The sequence below is a fragment of the Arachis ipaensis genome, chromosome B02, assembly GCF_000816755.2.
Source record: "Arachis ipaensis cultivar K30076 chromosome B02, Araip1.1, whole genome shotgun sequence".
Taxonomy (NCBI): domain Eukaryota; kingdom Viridiplantae; phylum Streptophyta; class Magnoliopsida; order Fabales; family Fabaceae; genus Arachis; species Arachis ipaensis.
In genome coordinates, this window is record NC_029786.2 from 51,074,026 (window position 1) to 51,086,650 (window position 12,625).

The 12,625-nt window shown below is 37.9% G+C and overlaps 1 long non-coding RNA gene across 6 annotated transcripts; it reads right to left on the reverse strand.

The window, feature by feature from the left end:
- LOC107625291 lies at positions 7-2,411 on the reverse strand. Of its 6 annotated transcripts, none has more exons than XR_001617169.2 (5): positions 2,141-2,411; positions 1,910-2,062; positions 1,204-1,363; positions 1,087-1,124; positions 7-412 (listed from the first exon to the last, which is right to left on the reverse strand). It is a non-coding gene; the product is annotated as an uncharacterized LOC107625291 (long non-coding RNA). The 6 variants fall into 6 exon arrangements; XR_001617167.2 differs by having other exon boundaries at positions 7-415; XR_001617168.2 differs by having other exon boundaries at positions 1,087-1,363.

Below are 12,625 nucleotides of genomic sequence, written 5' to 3' on the forward strand. Positions count from 1 at the left end.
ATAAAAAAATATCTTAAATATGTTCATGCACCATGACAGAATTGAAATGTTCATGCACCATCAATTGCCAATTGAAATGTCTATGCTACATAATAAGGGCACTGCTGTCTCACATGATTAGCAGCATTGCAATTAGAAAATCAATTGGATTAATGACATACTCTGTTTTTGTTTAAGTTGGAAAATACTACAACAAAGTTGACTTTAAGGACTAAATTTAGGGTTTTTATTTTCCCCTCACATGTTCCACTAAAGACCTGCTCAGTGCTAGCATTCATTTGAACCCTATCTGGAGTCTGGACTTTCTGTTTAATGCGAATGATATGTATGGATCTATTAGAAAGACGTAAATAATTCTCACCTCAAGTTCGAAAGATTTCTCATTTAGCTGTGCCATCAACTTAGAAACAGTCTTCTACATTAAAAAAAATATATTAAGCTGGACTGCTAACAAGTCAGAGGAATTCCCCTTAAAGTCTAAATGTTGTGCAGATAAACTGAGTTTTCAATAACAACGAACTATCAGAACTTCCATTTGTGTTTCAACATTTCTACCATGAAGATCTTTATAATAACTTGATGTATTTTTCATGTATATATAGAAGGAAAGACAACTAAGTGAAGACTGAAGTAGTCTAGTCAGTTTGGAGTCCCTATAAGGTATCTGACTAGGTTTATCTTCGGTTAATTTTGAAATGACTTGTGTTCAACAAAGATAATTACACTTTAATACAGGTACAAACATACGTTTGTAGATAACAACGCATACAAAAGGCTTTAAACAATGCATGCAATGGTGCTTTAAACAGATAGGCTGGTCTTTAGGACAGCCAGGCCATCCAACCCATTTGACAGTACAAAATAAACCAAATAGAAATTTCCTGGTAGTTAGAACAGACATCTCTGCTAATTAGAACAGAGAGACAATATGATATAGTCTTGGGCCAGCAACAAAGTCGCGGGGCCTTTACTTCTACTTCAGCCTACCATGTACCATCTCCCTCCCCAAACTAGGATTAGAGTTGTTAGGAACCCCTGAAGAATCAGCCCATCATATAGAGCCAAATTATCAGAGGCAGCAGTTACCTGCCAGTTGCTTCTCCAACTTTGATAACCCCTTTGATCTGAAATCCAGATAAGCAATTGACACAACAGGTAATTATAATTATAATTATCAAATTAGCTCAATTAAATTTCACTAACCTTATAATTGAATCTGTCTTTTCTTTTGGCTTTCTCATTTAAGAGTGCTTCCACATCCTCTCTTGTGAACTCTATTATGCTAGATAAAACAGACTTTGCTAGATCTTTTGGAGAAATGATCTGATAATTTACAGAATCCTTCATTCTATTTTTTGAAACCCTGCAATGATACAAGAACATATAAATTATTTGTCAAACAATTGATGTACTATACAATGCAAACATTAGTTGAAACCTAGAATAAAATCAAGAACAAGTTACAACCCTTTTCCTACATGTAGCGGCTAAATCAACATGTATATGATATGTATATTTTAAAGTTTGCATTTAACCTTGTTCAGCATTTTCTGCTTACCTGCTACGCTGTTCTACAACTTCAAATTTCAGTAAGTTTACATTCATCAACCTAGTTTAGTTTATTATTCATTAAGTTATACGTGAGTTACCATCAAGAATCCTAACACTTTAATGTTACAAATGGATGAAAACCTTAAGGTCTTATATAGATCTAAGAGAAATACCAGACCTAAGAGGAAACTAACAGCCAAAACAAAATTCAAACACAAACAGCAACAGAAATGAGACCTTATACTAAAAAAATCAATAAATCAATCACTTTCGACAGAAATAAATTCAAAAACTAAGAAGAAAATAATATCAGAAACAAAAAATAAAATCCCTAATAGAAACGGAACATAAATGAGACCTTTGGAAGAGTGAAGGACAGCAGCAAAGGCACCAAGCAGAGAAATAGAGGAACGTCAGCGGCGGCAGAGCAGCGGAACACAAATTGCTGTTGATCTTGCTGTGTAAATGGCGGAATTGACTTCTCCACTCGCGATGAATCCTCGCAAACAGCCTTAAAAGAGAGACTTATCATAGAGAAGGAAATTAAAGGAAAGGAAAGGAAGGAAAAAAGGAAGGAAAGGAAGCTGACCTAGATCGTCGCAGAGGAAGGAAAGGAAGATGTTGACAATTTTGGTGGAGAAGACACAGAGGTTGATAAGGAGAAGAAGCTGGAGGAGACGTCACCGGAGGAGATCGCCACTGTAGGAGATCGACGCTGGATGAGATGTCACCGGAGAAGATCGTCGGAGAACGCAAGAAGATCGGAGATCGTTGCACAGGCCAGGAGCAACAGCGTGACGCGTGTGGTGTTTCGACTTTCAATTTTCAACTAAGGGTTTCTGGAATGTATGGATTACTAATTCTGGTTTTATACCACGTGATAAATGCGGTTCAAAACCGCCATAATTACAAAAAAAGCCAAAAATCCAAAAATCAATTACGGCAGAAGCAGAAAACGCCGGAATATCAAAATCTTATGGCGGTTCTTCAAAGTCGCCATAATATAAATGCCATTTTAACCTCTTTTTTTGTAGTGCTCCAACGTCCGTGATGCCACGCCCAGAAGTTGGAAATGAAAATTTTGAATTGACGCGTACGCGTCAGTGACGCGTACGCGTGGATGGAACAAAAGGCAATGCACGCGTAGGCGTGAAGCACGCATACGCGCGGATGAAAAAGAAATACCAATGTGCGTGTAAGCGTGCAGTACGCGTACACGTGAAAACGCCAACGTTGGAGGGAACGTTGGAGGTCCAACGCTGAGGCCAACGTCCCTTGCTTTGTTTTAAAACTGCAAAATGAAAATCTTGCATCCACACGCACGCGCACGGTACGCGTACGCGTGGATGAGATTTTTTGGCACTTTTGCGTGGAAGCGCAAGGCACGCGTACGCGTGGGTTAGCTGACGTTGGCCCTCCAACGTTGAGTCAAGTGCCAATGACAGCAAGCTTTCTGGTTTTGCTGGTTTTATTCCAAATGGCGTTTGAGTCAACGTTGGCCCTCAAACATTGACTCAAACGTGAAGCATCAGGATTCAAAATTCACACAGATCTCTTCTCAACACCAAGGAAAACTAATTTGAGCCATTTTCAACCCATTCCATTAAGGCCAAAAGCCCAATTCAAAGCTTGAATATCAATGGAAGAAAGTATATAAATAGTTTAGAATTTAAGTTAGAAGGACCCTTTTTTTTGTTTTCAATATTTCAGCTACTGGGCACTTTTGCCTCTTTTGTATTATTCATTCTCTGTTAGTAAATTTCAAGAATGTATCGTTCAATTCCAATTTCCATTTTTAGAGCTATGAACAACTAAACCCCTTTCATTGGGTTAGGGAGCTCTATGTAATTCGATGGATCAATATTTGTTTTCGTTTATCTTCTTCTTTCTTTTCTCTTGATTTTACTAGAAAGCTTTCGTTCTTCATCCAATTGGATAGTTATCTTGGGAAAGAAGCTATTCATAATTGGATCTCCTCGGAACCTTGGAAGTGGAGTGAGGAGATCATGCTAGAATTGCTTTCTCACATTGGATTAGATTGGGGTTTGGATGGATATAGTGACATGTAATCCTACCAACACTTTGATCTATGAATTTGTGTGGTATAATCAGTGACCAAACTTCATCTCTTCCCATGAGCACTTAAATCAAGAAATTGGGCAATTGTTCATGCTTAGAGAGATTGGTGAGCCAAGGAATTGGGATCCAATCACTTAAGATTGCCAAGGAGATCAATGAATACATTGATTGCGGAAGAGATGAAAATGAATTTGATCCGGAGAATTATATATCTCCAGAACCCAATGAATCCCCCATCCTCTTATCTACCCATTCTATTTACTTTCTGATCTTTAATTCTCTGTTCCTTTAATTTCCTGCAATTTAAGTTTCCCGCCAATTTTACTTTCTGCAAATCTCAATTCAATTTCTGATTTCACTCAACTAGAACAATTTACCAATTATAATTAATCGATCTTCCAATCCCTGTGGGATTCGACCTCACTCTTTTGTGAGTTTTTACTTGACGACAATCCGGTGCACTTGCCGGAAGGAAATTTGTTGAGAGGCAAATTCCCACGTATCAGTAATTTGTAGTTTAGTAGGAGTGTTTTCAAGCTATATGATGAGCGGATATTTTATACGCTTTTTGGTATCATTTCATATAGTTTCTAGCATGTTTATTTAGTTTTTATTAAGTTTTTATAGGTTTTAGTCTTAAATTCACATTTTTGGATTCTATTAAGAGTTTATGTGTTTTTGTGCAATTTTAGGTATTTTCTGGCTAAAATTGAGGAGCTGGAGCAAAAGTCTGATTCAGAGACAGTGAAAGCACTGCAGATGCTGTCCAGATCTGACCTCCTTGTGTTCAAAAGAGCTTTTCTGGAGCTACAAACGTCCAAATGGAGCATTCATAATAGATATGGAAAGCTGACTTCCAGAGCTTTCCAGCAATGTATGATAGTCCATACTTTGCTTCCAATTAGAAGGCCCAAAACCGGCATCCAACGCCAGCCTCCTGGCCCCCTTTCAGGCGTCCAGCGCCCAAGGAGAAGAGACCAGCGTCCGAACGCCTAAAGAGGACCCGCTTGCCAGCGTTCAACACCCTAGAGACCTCATAGCACGTGGATCTTATTAGAGCTCAGCCCAAACACTCACCAAGTGGGCCTCAGAAGTGGATTTTGGCACTAAAAAGACCGTTTTATCCTTACTAGTCATTTATTTAGTATTTAAGGGATTAGATTTATGTTATTCAGAGACATCATCTAGACTTTACACCATATTTCATTTTATCATTGTATTTTTCTTTTAGTATGAGTTTCTAAACCTTCTAGATTGAGGGGAGGAACCCTGCTGAGTCCTATGAATTAATAAAAGTATTATTGTGTCTCTTCGATCCGTATTTGATTTAATTCTAAGATGTATACTCGTTCTTCAACATGGTGAATAGGATGAACAGTGACAATTAGCTCTGTTCATCATACTAGAAACGCATGCCTGACAACCACCCGTGTTTACTTCGGCTCGTGTGAATACGTGACTGGAAGGCGCGAACCGCCAACTTGATTATACATCTCTCAGACGGCTAATCCATGACTTCGTTGGGAACTTCTCGAGACACTAGTTCAGCCAATTTTCGAGGAGATTAGAGTCTCTGGGGTAGAGGCTAGGGACCAAAGAAGCAGCATTCTCTAATTCGGAAGATTCGACCTTATCTGTGGCATTTTGAGTAGGATCGCCAAGAGAATGAACAGCTAAAGCTTCACCCTCGTTCAGATTGGATGTCCACGGCCAATGGCGTTTGATCTGAAGTAGAGAAGATTGATGACCACGGCCAATGGCGTTTGATCTGAAGCAGAGGAGATTGATGACCACGGCCAATGGCGTTGATCACATACAGCCTGCTAAAGAAGAAATCATTCACAAGCAAAGAAGACAGTAATACCAGAGTTAATTTAGAAAGATAAAGCAACTCTAATCCTTAACCATATTCCTATTACTGATTCCTTTCTAATTTACAAAGTATTTTATACCCTTTTTCTTTATTTACAAGTCAACTTAGTTTAGATCTCACAAATACAAATTAAGCCAACAACTTCTGATTCACCTAACTAAGACCTGTTAGATAACCATAGCTTGCTTCAAACCACAATCCTCGTGGGATCGACACTAACTCGCTCAGGTATTACTTGGACGACCCAGTGCACTTGCTGGTACAGTTGTACGAAGTGTGGGGATTCGTGCACCAAGTTTTTGGTGCCGTTGCTGGGGATTGTTCGAGTTTGGACAACTGATGGATTATCTTGTTCCCTAGATCAGGTAATTTTTATTTTATTTGAGTCTTTTATTTTTATTTTCTTCTTCTCTATTTTTGAAAAATAAAAAAAATATTTTTCAACAATTTTTATTTTCTTTGTCTAATATTTGTTTTTGGTTTGAGTCTTACATGTTTTCTATTTTTTTTCCAAAAATTTTAAAACTTCTTAAAAAACCTTTTTCAAAAATTTTTATTTTCAAGAATCCTTAGCTTTCTGATAAACCCCGATTTTGTGGTTTATCTTGTGCTTATTTTGGGGGATTTTATCACATTTTCTCACATTTATTCAATGAAATAGCATGATTTTGCAATTCTCCTTTGATTTGTGCTTAAAAGTGAAAACATGCTTTTTAGGCCCTAAAATCGGTGATTTTAATTCACTTTAATTCCATTCGATGCCTTGATGTGTTTGTTGAGTGATTTCAGGTTCATAAGGCAAGTATTGGATGGAAGGAATGAAGAAAAAGCATGCAAAGTGGGAGAACTCATGAAGAAATGAAGGAACCGTAAAGTTGTCAAGCCTGACCTCTTCGCACTCAAACAACCATAACTTGAGCTACAGAGGTCCAAATGAGGCAGTTCCAGTTGCGTTGGAAAGCTAACATTCGGGGCTTCGAAATGATATAAAATTTGCCAAATGTTACTTCACGCTCAGGGGCACGCACGCGCCATGTACGCGTGCGTGCCGATTCTGCCGTGGCCCACTAAGGTGAAATTGCCCCCAGCGATTTCTGAAGCACTTTGGGCCCAACCCAACTCATTTCTAATGCTATTTCATGCAAAATTCAAGCTTGGGCAAAGGGAGAGCAATTGTTTGTAGCATTAGCATCATGTAGGTTAGTTTCTAGAGAGATAAGCTCCCTCTTCTCTCTAGAATTAGGTTAGGTTAATTTTCATCTCAGATCTAGATTTAATTCATGCTTTGATTTACTTTTCCTTTACAATTTCTTGTTCCTCTACTCTTTCTCTTTCTAATTTTGTATTTCATTCTTGTAATTGCTTACTTTGTTGTTGATGCACTTTTGTTCTTCTATTTTCCTTTAATGCAATTTATGATTCATGTTCTTTTATTGTTGATTTGATTTGTTGTTGTTTAATTCCTTGCAATTGAGTAGTGTAGATTTACTTTCCTTGGTATTTTACTATGTTTTCCTTTTATGCCTTCTAAGTGTTTGATAAAATGCTTAGTTGGATTTTAGAGAAGAATTTTGTGCTCTTGGCTTGGGAAGGTAACTTAGGAACTCTTGAGTTACTAATGTCCAAGTGATTGACGATTGGGAGCCATTAACGCTAGATCTCACCAATTGATTAGGTGTAGAACTAGGACTTATGGACTTGGATTGACATAGCTCACTTGACTTTCCTCTACTATTAGTTAGGGGTTAACTTAGTGGGGTTGGTCCTTGCCAATTCTCATGTTGTAGTTAGTGATAAGGATAGAGATCCTTGACCACCTAACCTTGCCAAGACTTTTCAGTTGTTAGTTTATTTGTATTGCTATTTACAGTCCATGTCTCTTATCCCAAAAACCCCAAAATATCTCATAACCAATAACAAGACACTTTGTTGCAATTCCTAGGGAGAACGACCCGAGGTTCCAATACTTCGGTTTATAAATTTAGGGGTTTGTTACTTGTGACAAATAAATTTTTGTATGAAAGGATCCTTGATTGGTTTAGAAGCTATACTTTACAACGAGCTTTCAATTGTGATTTCCAAACCGTCAAGAATTCGTTCATCAAAATGGCGCCGTTGTCGGGGAGTTGCAATGGTGTTATGTTATTGGTTATTGTGTATATGTGAATATTGTGAATAGCTTGATTTTTGGATTGCTTGTTAGTTTTTGCTAGTTTTAGGACTTTGTTTCATTATTTCTTATTAGCTTTTATTTCTTATTTTCACTTTTCACTATGAATTCTCACTTTGGCTATGAGTGTGATTACAACTATGTTGTAGGAAATGAAAACTTCAATGAGGATGTGTATCAAGGATGGGACAATCAAAGGTGGGAGAAGCCATATGCATATGATCAATCCTCATGGCAACAACCTCCACCAATGCACTATGAAGAAGAGCCATTCTATGATGCATATCAATCCAATGGCTATGGTGAATCCTCTTGTGACTTTCAAGAACCACCGCCATATGCCTATGAGCCATATCCCCAACATAACCATCAACCATACTCACAAGCCACCTTTCACCAACCATCTTCATATGACCCTAATCCATACCCACCATACCAACAATCATATGAGTCATATGAACCACACATAGAGCCACCACCACTCCAACATCAATATTTTCAAGAGCCACCCCCTTCATATTATTACCAAGATGAACCACCTCCAATACATGAAAACTTTCAACCACAAGATGAACTCTACTTTCCACCATAACTCTACCTAAAAGAACCACCTTCCGACTATAATACCTTTCCCCCAAACAATGAACCCTCTCTTCCACCATCACCTTCCGATGAAGCCTCTATGCTAGAATTAAGGGATCTTGAATCTCATATCTTAAGGCAACACGAGGAGGATGAAAAGAATTTTGAGGAGTTAAGAGCAAAAATGGCTATCATGGTAGAAGCCATTGGCAACATAGTCTCATCCCGCCTAAGCCTATGCGATCAAGGCACTTCCATTGTGGAATGTGGAGAAGCAACAAAGGAGCTTAGTGAGGGAGTGAACTTGAAGCTCCAAGGTGAAGAAGAGGAGTTAAAGCAAGAAATGCAACAAGAGGATGAGGTAGAGATTATTGAATAAGAGGAAGAAGTGGTTGAAGACTTAGGAGATGCGAAACCACCTTGGGAGTCTAGGATTGAAGAAAACCCCTTCAAAATGATTGAAATTGATGCTAGGGAGGAAAGTGCACACCTTCCAAGGCATATCCCTTATGAAGAATCAAATGGGATAAAGCAAGAATTGAGTTCCCTTGGTGAGGAAGATCAAGCGCCAAGTCTTAGTGGTGAAGAATCCTTTGAACATGAAGAACCTTCCCCCATTTGATTTGAAAGCAATGTGGAGGTAAATCTCTCTCATTCCCCCATTTATGATTTGAGTAAGGGAAAAGGTTTGGATAAAATTGTTGAACAAAGGATTGAAATTAAGAGATCTTGTGAAGAGGTAGAAGTCCTTAGAAAAAGGAGGATGGGAATTGAATACGCCTTGTCAAGACCCTTGGAATCACCTTTGCCTAGATTTCCATCTACACCTTCATTTGAGTGGATGAAACTCATTTCTATTATCTTTATTATCCCACTTGAATATGGCTTGCTTGAAACGGATGGTCAACTTAGGATGCTTTGTGGGATGAAGCGTAAAAGAAAGATGTTTCGTGGTTGGCGTTGCAAATCAAGGCTCATTATGGTTGAAGCTTCAAGGAGTAAAGGTTAGACTAGTGCTCAATTGGATGGGTCTAGGAGGATAGTTTGGTGCTTCCATGAGAATTCCTCTCTCTTGCCACCCGGAGGAAATCGCCATGATCAACTCAAGGACGGGTGTGAAAACAAAGTGTGGGATCCCAGATCACACAAGGAAGATCAACTTTGGGAGCCTATGGTTTGTGAAGAACTCCATCAAAGCTTGGAGTTATTAACTTTGAATGATGAAGCACAATGGAAGTCCAAGCATTGGTGGATGTTCAATGATGGGTTCAAGCACAAGCCACCTTGATGGAGAGCTCCCCATAAGTCCAACTTAAGGACAATAAACAAAAGTGCTAGGTGGGAGACAATCCACCATGGTAAACTCTTTCCTTTTTCTCTTTTGTACATATTGGTAAAATATGTTTAATCTCATGTTTTGATTGATTTGTTAAGTTTGTTTGGTAGTCTAGTAGGTTAAATAAGGTTTTATGATGTTTTGGTAGTTTTTTGGATGTTTGGAATGCTTAAACATAGAAAAAATTTGAAAAACAGAGCACCACCCACACGCACGCGCACTTCATACGTACGCATTAACAAGCAATTTCGGCCATCCACGCGGACACGCCATGTACGCATACGCGTGGATTGAATTTTTTCACCTCCCATACATTCACCCGAGATTTGTGCCTGAAGTGTGCCAACTTTGTGCCCCAAGGCACGCGAACGCGTACCTTGTGCGTCCGCGTCAACTCTCTGCCTTGCCATACACGCGTCCGCGCACTGTGCGCGTATGCGTCGCTTCCATTTCATCAATCTACGCTTACGCGCACATGACGCGCACATGTGGATTGCCCTGTTTCACTCACCTTCTTTTCTTCTCCTCTTTCTATTTCTTTCCTTCTTCTCTTCTCTTTCCACCCTTCAATCATCATCTAACACAACCAAGCATCATATAACACCATTTCTTTTAGTTAGTTAGTTAGTTTAATTTTTGTTTTCCAAGTGTTGGATTACTAATCTTGTTTACTGTTTACTGCTGCTTATTACTGATATGATGTTAGTTCAACATCATTGTTGTTAATCGTCATTGTTGGATTTCATTGTTGAGGTTATACTTGGTTACTTGGTTCGGAACTTTTCATGTTTAATGCTTTGAATACCAAGTACATGTTACATTGCCTTCATTCTTCTTAACTCTTTTGAATTGCATGTTTTGGCCACCATGCATTCATCATCTATTGTTAGGCAATTGTATATTATCATTGCATTTTTTTTAGGTGATGCTTGTTTATGGTCTACCCTTATTCACATCACTTATTTCATGCATTGAGATTGTAGAATTGTGAGATCGGATCGAAAGCTTACCTAGTGACATATTTTTGAGCTTTCTAAGCTTTGTGGACCATGCTTGCTATGTGATTGATTTCCAATTCTATCTTCTTTTTCCTAAGTTCCATAGCATCCATGTGTTTCACCTCTATGTCATTTAGGTGTTGAAACAACTTCAATATGTGTCATTGTTTGATGTGTGAGCTCTCTAGACCATTTTGTTCATCAAATTTACTTACACATCAATCAATGTCCATGCATTATCCAATTTCACAATTGCTTGATTTTTGCTTGAATGCTTTTATGCTTCTTCACTACTTGTTTGGTTGCCTTAACCTACAAGTCTTTTAAAGTATCTCAAGCACACTAGAATGAGTGAAGTACATGTTTTCTTTTGTGTAAATGTGACATAGCTTTTTATACTAGTATGTGTGTGTTCTAAACCGCGCGCAATTTTAGAATCCACACACCTATTTTTCATCAATGACACACCAATTCACCCACTCAATTCTAGTGATTTACCTCATTCCAACAATACCCGCTTCCTTCCTTTTGTATGTTTTCATCTTACGGTGTTTATTTTATTTTTCATGATCGATGCACCACAAGCAAAAATGGAAGCGGAAGAAAGAACACGCAGCACCGATTGACCTACCAGCCGAAGGTAGCAACTCGGAAAGTCGCCGTACCCCCTTGCTCATCTTTGAGTGCACCGAGGACGGTGCAAACTTTTAAGTGTGGGGAGGTCATCCGACCGCTCGGCATTTTTGGGTGACAAGTTTCTAATCCCAACACTTTTGCATTTCATTTTAGGATTTTTAGTTGCATTTTCTTATTTTGCATATGTATATATTAAGCTTAGTCAAAATCATGATATTTTCCAAGGATTTTATCTATAGGGCACCCCAATTGAAAAAAAAAAGTTTTTTTAGAACTTGCTTGAATTATATACTTTGTGGAACATGATTTTTGAGCTAAGAACACAAGCATGTGAGTTTTGAGCCTTAATTGTGTGGTTACATCATATAGAACCACTTATTTTCATTCTTGTGTGCATTATTCTCTTCCTATGATTGTAATCTTTGATTTATTTAATTCTATATGTCCGATATTTTGTGTATACATGCATTTATATGATTGAGGCCATTGTTCAAATAGCTCACTTACCCAAATAAGCCTACCTTTTATCTTCCATTGATAACCAATTTTGAGCCTATGCTTAACCCATTTGTTCTTAATTGTAGCACAGTACAAGCCTAAGTGAAAAATAATAAATATCCCTTAATTCGGATCTTTGATTAGCTTAGGCTAGTGAGAGTGTTTATCATTTGATTTTAGGGGAAGTTGGGAACATGGGGTAGAGATAAAAGTGTGTTTGTGTTTTTGTCGAAAAATTTTGGGAATTGGGTACATACTCATGTATTAATCATGTGTAAACCATATGCATTGATGTTCTTGTATACATTTTAGTTTGAAAAGAAAAAAAATGAGAAAAACAAAAAGAAAAAAAAATATATATATATAAAGAAAAAAAAGAAAATATATAGAAAAAAAAGAATTACAATAAAAAGGGGACAAAATGCCCCAAAGTTCAAAGTTCAATAAAAGTCAATGCATATGGGTGGTGATCAAAAAGAGAATGCATGAGTGTGTGAAAAAGTGAAGAATGGGTAGTTAGGTTTGTTTAGAATTGTATAGGTTGTCATAGGTTAGGTGGGAAGTTTAAGTTAATCAAAGATTCAAATCTCAAGCTTACTTGACCATATGCATCCTACCTTGACCCTAACCCCATTACAACCTATGGGAAAGCCCTCATGATATTTGTATACATGCATAAAGTAATTGTTGATTGTTAGATGAAAAACAAATCTTGGAAAGTATGATTAGGGGAGAATTGAGTGAATCAACCCTAGGTTGTCAGGTGGGAAGTTTAAGTTAATCAAAGATTCAAATCTCAAGCTTACTTGACCATATGCATCCTACCTTGACCCTAACCCCATTACAACCTATGGGAAAGCCCTCATGATATTTGTATACATGCATAAAGTAAAAAGTAATTG